Source organism: Heterodontus francisci, unplaced genomic scaffold (genome assembly GCF_036365525.1).
Source record: "Heterodontus francisci isolate sHetFra1 unplaced genomic scaffold, sHetFra1.hap1 HAP1_SCAFFOLD_91, whole genome shotgun sequence".
NCBI lineage: Eukaryota > Metazoa > Chordata > Chondrichthyes > Heterodontiformes > Heterodontidae > Heterodontus > Heterodontus francisci.
The window spans coordinates 1,987,880-1,997,233 of NW_027140989.1; positions in this window are offsets into that span (position 1 = coordinate 1,987,880).

Here is a 9,354-nt window from a genome sequence, read left to right on the forward strand (position 1 = left end):
ACCAAGTAACAAAGACATACACTGACACCAAGAAACAAAGACATACACTGACACCCAGTAACACAGACACACACTTACACCAAGTAACAAAGACATACACTGACACCAAGTAACAAAGACATACACTGATACCCAGTAACACAGACACACACTTACACGAAGTAACAAAGACACACACTTACACCATGTAACACAGACATGCACTTACACTAAGTAACACAAACATACACTGACACAAAGTAACAAAGACATACACTTACACCAGGTAACACACGCATACACTGAAACCAAGTCACAAAGACATACAATTACACAAAGTAACAAAGACACACACTTACACCAAGTAACACAGACATACAATGATACCATTTAACAAAGACATGCACTGATACCCAGTAACACAGACAGACAATGACACCAAGTAACAAAGACATACACTGACACCAAGAAACAAAGACATACACTGATACACAGTAACACAGCCACACACCTACACCAAGTAACAAAGACATACACTGACACCCAGTAACATAGACATACACAGACACCAAGTCACAAAGACATACACTGATACCCAGTAACACAGACACACACTTACAAAACGTAACAAAGAGAAACACTGACACCAAGTAACAAATACATACACTGACACCAAGAAACAAAGACACAAACTTACACCAAGTAACACAGACAGACACTGACACCCAGTAACACAAATAAACACACACTGACACCCAGTAACATAGAGACACGCTGACACACAGTAACAAAGACATACACAGACACTCACAGACACCAAATAACAAAGACTAACACAGACACACACTGTCACCAAGTAACAAAGACATACACTGACACCCAGTAACAAAGACATACACAGACAGCAAGTCACAAAGACATACACTGATACCCAGTAACACAGACACACACTTCCACCATGTAACAAAGACAAACACTGACACCAAGTAACAAAGACATACACTTTCACCAAGTAACACAGACATACACTGACACCAAGTAACAAAGACATACACTGATACCCAGTAACACAGACATACACTTACACCAAGTAACACAGACATACACTGACACCAAGTAACAAAGACATACACTGACAACAAGTAACAAAGACATACACTTACACCAAGTAACACAGACATACACTGACGCCAAGTAACAAAGACATACAATTACACCAAGTAACAAAGACACACACTTACACCAAGTAACACAGACATACACTGACACCATGTAACAAAGACATGCACTGATACCCAGTAACACAGCCATACACTGACACCAAGTAACAAAGACATACACTGACACCATGTAACAAAGACATACACTGATACCCTGTAACACAGAAACACACAGACACCAAGTAACAAAGACACACACTTACACCAAGTAACACAGACATACACTGACACCAAGTAACAAAGACATACAATTACACCAAGTAACAAAGACACACACTTACACCAATTAACACAGACATACAATGACACCAAGTAACAAAGACATACACTGACACCCAGTAACACAGACACACACTTACACCAAGTAACAAAGACATACACTGACACCAAGTAACAAAGACATACACTTACACCAAGTAACAAAGACATACAATTACGCCAAGTAACAAAGACAAACACTTACACTAAGCAACACAGACAGACACTGACACCAAGTAACAACGACATACACTGACACCCAGGAACACAGACACACACTTACACCAAGTAATAAAGACATACAATTACACCAAGTAACAAAGACATACAATTACGCCATGTAACAAAGACACACACTGACACCAAATAACACAGACATACACTGTCACCATGTAACAAAGACATGCACTGATACCCAGTAACACAGACACAAACTTACACCAAGTAACAAAGACATACACTGACACCAATTCACAAAGACACACACTGAAACCCAGTAACAAAGACATACACTGACACCAAGTCACAAAGACATACACTGATACCAAGTAACACAGACACACACTTACACCAAGTAACACAGACATACACTGACACCAAGTAACAAAGACATACACTGACACCCAGTAACACAGACACACACTTACACCAATTAACAAAGTCATGCACTGACACCAACTAACAAGGACATACACTGATACCCAGTAACACAGACACACACAGACACCAAGTAACAAAGACACACAGTTACACCAAGTAACACAGACATACACTGACACCAAGTAACAAAGACATACACTGACTCCAAGTAACAAATACAAACACTGACACCAAGTAACAAAGACATACACTGACACCCAGTAACACAGACACACACTTACACCAATTAACAAAGTCATGCACTGACACCAACTAACAAGGACATACACTGATACCCAGTAACACAGACACACACAGACACCAAGTAACAAAGACACACAGTTACACCAAGTAACACAGACATACACTGACACCAAGTAACAAAGACATACAAAGACTCCAAGTAACAAAGACAAACACTGACACCAAGTCACAAAGACATACACTGACACCAAGTCACAAAGACATACACTGATACCAAGTAACACAGACACACACTTACACCAAGTAACACAGACATACACTGACACCAAGTAACAAAGACATACACTGACACCCAGTAACACAGACACACACTTACACCAATGAACAAAGTCATGCACTGACACCAACTAACAAGGACATACACTGATACCCAGTAACACAGACACACACAGACACCAAGTAACAAAGACACACAGTTACACCAAGTAACACAGACATACACTGACACCAAGTAACAAAGACATACACTGACTCCAAGTAACAAAGACAAACACTGACACCAAGTCACAAAGACATACACTGACACCCAGTAGCAAAGACGTACCCTGACACCAAGTCACAAAGACATACACTGACACCAAGTAACAAAGACATACACTGATACCCAGTAACACAGACACACACTTACACCAAGTAACAAAGACATACACTGACACTAAGTAACAAAGACATACAATTACACCAAGTAACAATGACACACACTTACACTAAGTAACACAGACATGCACTGACACCATGTAACAAAGACATGTACTGATATCCAGTAACACAGACATACACTGACACCAAGTAACAAAGACATACACTGACACCAAGAAACAAAGACATACACTGACACCCAGTAACACAGACACACACTTACACCAAGTAACAAATACATACACTGACACCAAGTAACAAAGACATACACTGATACCCAGTAACACAGACACACACTAACACGAAGTAACAAAGACACACACTTACACCAAGTAACACAGACATGCACTTACACTAAGTATTACAGACATACACTGACACAAAGTAAGAAAGACATACACTTTCACCAGGTAACACACACATACACTGACACCAAGTCAGAAAGACATACAATTACACAAAGTAACAAAGACACACACTTACACCAAGTAACACAGACATACAATGACACCATGTAACAAAGACATGCACTGATACCCAGTAACACAGACATACACTGACACCAAGTAACAAAGACATACACTGACACCAAGAAACAAAGACATACACTGACACCCTGTAACAAAGACATACACAGACACCAAGTCACAAAGACATACACTGATACCCAGTAACACAGACACACACTTACAAAACGTAACAAAGAGAAACACTGAAACCAAGTAACAAAGACATACACTGACACCAAGTAACAAAGACATACACTTACACGAAGTAACACAGACATACACTGACACCAAGTAACAAAGACATACACTTACACCAAGTAACACAGACAAACACTGACACCAAGTAACAAAGACATACAATTACACCAAGTAACAATGACACACACGCACACTAAGTAACACAGACATGCACTGACTCCATGTAACAAAGACATGCACTGATACCCAGTAACACAGACATACACTGACACCAAGTAACAAAGACATACACTGACACCAAGAAACAAAGACATACACTGACACCCAGTAACACAGACACACACTTACACCAAGTAACAAAGACATACACTGACACCAAGTAACAAAGACATACACTGATACCCAGTAACACAGACACACACTTACACGAAGTAACAAAAACACACACTTACACCAAGTAACACAGACATGCACTTACACTAAGTAACACAAACATACACTGACACAAAGTAACAAAGACATACACTTACACCAGGTAACACACGCATACACTGAAACCAAGTCACAAAGACATACAGTTACACAAAGTAACAAAGACACACACTTACACCAAGTAACACAGACATACAATGATACCATTTAACAAAGACATGCACTGATACCCAGTAACACAGACAGACACTGACACCAAGTAACAAAGACATACACTGACACCAAGAAACAAAGACATACACTGATACACAGTAACACAGCCACACACCTACACCAAGTAACAAAGACATACACTGACACCCAGTAACATAGACATACACAGACACCAAGTCACAAAGACATACACTGATACCCAGTAACACAGACACACACTTACAAAACGTAACAAAGAGAAACACTGACACCAAGTAACAAAGACATACACTGACACCAAGAAACAAAGACACAAACTTACACCAAGTAACACAGACAGACACTGACACCCAGTAACACAAACAAACACACACTGACACCCAGTAACATAGAGACACGCTGACACACAGTAACAAAGACATACACAGACACTCACAGACACCAAATAACAAAGACTAACACAGACACACACTGTCACCAAGTAACAAAGACATACACTGACACCCAGTAACAAAGACATACACAGACAGCAAGTCACAAAGACATACACTGATACCCAGTAACACAGACACACACTTCCACCATGTAACAAAGACAAACACTGACACCAAGTAACAAAGACATACACTTTCACCAAGTAACACAGACATACACTGACACCAAGTAACAAAGACATACACTGATACCCAGTAACACAGACATACACTTACACCAAGTAACAAAGACATACACTGACAACAAGTAACAAAGACATACACTTACACCAAGTAACAAAGACATACACTGACGCCAAGTAACAAAGACATACAATTACACCAAGTAACAAAGACACACACTTACACCAAGTAACACAGACATACACTGACACCATGTAACAAAGACATGCACTGATACCCAGTAACACAGCCATACACTGACACCAAGTAACAAAGACATACACTGACACCAAGAAACAAAGACATACACTGAAACCCAGTAACAAAGACATACACTGACACCAAGTCACAAAGACATACACTGATACCAAGTAACACAGACACACACTTACACAAAGTAACAAAGACATACACTGACATCAAGGAACAAAGACATACAATTACACCAAGTAACAAAGACACACACTTACACCAAGTAACGCAGACATGCACTGACACCAAGTAACAAAGACATACAATGACACCCAGTAACACAGACACACACTTACACCAAGTAACAAAGACATACACTGACACCATGTAACAAAGACATACACTGATACCCAGTAACACAGACACACACAGACACCAAGTAACAAAGACACACACTTACACCAAGTAACACAGACATACAATGACACCAAGTAACAAAGACATACACTGACACCCAGTAACACAGACACACACTTACACCAAGTAACAATGACATACACTGACACCAAGTAACAAAGACATACACTTACACCAAGTAACAAAGACATACAATTACGCCAAGTAACAAAGACAAACACTTACACCAAGTAACACAGACATACACTGACACCAAGTAACAAAGACATACACTGACACCCAGTAACACAGACACACACTTACACCAAGTAACAAAGACATACAATTACACCAAGTAACAAAGACATACAATTACGCCATGTAACAAAGACACACACTGACACCAAATAACACAGACATACACTGACACCATGTAACAAAGACATGCACTGATACCCAGTAACACAGACACAAACTTACACCAAGTAACAAAGAAATACACTGACACCAAGTCACAAAGACACACACTGAAACCCAGTAACAAAGACATACACTGACACCAAGTCACAAAGACATACACTGATACCAAGTAACACAGACACACACTTACACCCAGTAACACAGACACACACAGACGCCAAGTAACAAAGACACACACTTACACCAAGTAACACAGACATACACTGACACCAAGTAACAAAGACATACACTGACACCAAGTAACAAAGACAAACACTGACACCAAGTCACAAAGAGATACACTGACAGCCAGTAACACAGACATACACTGACACCAAGTAACAAAGACATACACTGACACCAAGTAACAAAGACATACACTTACACCAAGTAACTCAGACATACACTGACACCAAGTGACAAAGACATACAATTACACCAAGTAACAATGACACACACTTACACTAAGTAACACAGACATGCACTGACACCATGTAACAAAGACATGCACTGATACCCAGTAACACAGACATACACTGACGCCAAGTAACAAAGACATACACTGACACCAAGAAACAAAGACATACACTGACACCCAGTAACACAGACACACACTTACACCAAGTAACAAAGACATACACTGACACCAAGTAACAAAGACAGACACTGATACCCAGTAACACAGACACACACTTACACGAAGTAACAAAGACACACACTTACACCAAGTAACACAGACATGCACTTACACTAAGTAACACAGACATACACTGACACAAAGTAACAAAGACATACACTTACACCAGGTAACACACACAGACACTGAAACCAAGTCACAAAGACATACAATTACACAAAGTAACAAAGACACACACTTACACCAAGTAACACAGACATACAATGACACCATGTAACAAAGACATGCACTGATACCCAGTAACACAGACATACACTGACACCAAGTAACAAAGACATACACTGACACCAAGAAACAAAGACATACACAGATACACAGTAACACAGACACACACTTACACCAAGTAACAAAGACATACACTGACACCCAGTAACAAAGACATACACAGACACCAAGTCACAAAGACATACACTGATACCCATTAACACAGACACACACTTACAAAACGTCACGAAGAGAAACACTGACACCAAGTAACAAAGACATACACTGACACCAAGTAACAAAGACATACACTTACACCAAGTAACACAGACATACACTGACACCAAGTAACAAAGACATACACTGACACCAAGTAACAAAGACATACACTTACACCAAGTAACACAGACATACACTGACACCAAGTAACAAAGACATACAATTACACCAAGTAACAATGACACACACTTACACTAAGTAACACAGACATGCACTGACACCATGTAACAAAGACATGCACTGATACCCAGTAACACAGACATACACTGACACCAAGTAACAAAGACATACACTGACACCAAGAAACAAAGACATACACTGACACCCAGTAACACAGACACACACTTACACCAAGTAACAAAGACATACACTGACACCAAGTAACAAAGACATACACTGATACCCAGTAACAAAGACACACACTTACACGAAGTAACAAAGACACACACTTACACCAAGTAACACAGACATGCACTTACACTAAGTAACACAGACATACACTGACACAAAGTAACCAAGACATACACTGACACCAGGTAACACACACATACACTGAAACCAAGTCACAAAGACATACAATTAAACAAAGTAACAAAGACACACACTTACACCAAGTAACACAGACATACAATGACACCATGTAACAAAGACATGCACTGATACCCAGTAACACAGACATACACTGACACCAAGTAACAAAGACATACACTGACACCAAGAAACAAAGACATACACTGATACACAGTAACACAGACACACACTTACACCAAGTAACAAAGACATACACTGACACCCAGTAACAAAGACATACACAGACACCAAGTCACAAAGACATACACTGATACCCAGTAACACAGACCCACACTTACAAAACGAAACAAAGAGAAACACTGACACCAAGTAACAAAGACATACACTGACACCAAGAAACAAAGACACAAACTTACACCACGTAACACAGGCACACACTGACACCCAGTAACACAAACAAACACACACTGACACCCAGTAACTTGGAGAAACACTGACACACAGTAACAAAGACATACACAGACACTCACAGACACCAAGTAACAAAGACTAACACAGACACACACTGTCACCAAGTAACAAAGACATACACTGACACCCAGTATCAAAGACATACACAGACAGCAAGTCACAAAGACATACACTGATACCCAGTAACACAGACACATTCTTCCACCATGTAACAAAGACAAACACTGACACCAAGTAACAAAGACATACACTTACACCAAGTAACACAGACATACACTGACACCAAGTAACAAAGGCATACACTGATACCCAGTAACACAGACATACACTTACACCAAGTAACACAGACATACACTGACACCAAGTAACAAAGACATACACTGACAACAAGTAACACAGACATACACTGACGCCAAGTAACAAAGACATACAATTACACCAAGTAACAAAGACACACACTTACACCAAGTAACACAGACATACACTGACACCATGTAACAAAGACATGCACTGATACCCAGTAACACAGCCATACACTGACACCAAGTAACAAAGACATACACTGACACCAAGAAACAAAGACATACACTGACACCCAGTAACACAGACACACACTTGAACCAAGTAACAAAGACATACACTGACACCAAGTAACAAAGACATACACTGATACCCAGTAACACAGACACACACTTACACAAAGCAACAAAGAGACACACTTACACCAATTAACACAGACATGCACTTACACAAAGTAACACAGACATTCACTGACACCAAGTAACAAAGACATACACTTACACCAGGTAACACACACATACACTGACACCAAGTAACAAAGACATACAATTACACCAAGTAACAAAGACACACACTTACACCAAGTAACACAGACATACAATCACACCATGTAACAAAGACATGCACTGATACCAAGTAACAAAGACATACACTGATACCCAGTAACACAGACATACACTGACACCAAGTAACAAAGAGAAACACTGACACCAAGAAACAAAGACACAAACTTACACCAAGTAACAAAGACAAACACTGACACCCAGTAACACAAACAAACACACACTGACACCCAGTAACATAGAGAAACACTGACACACAGTAACAAAGACATACAC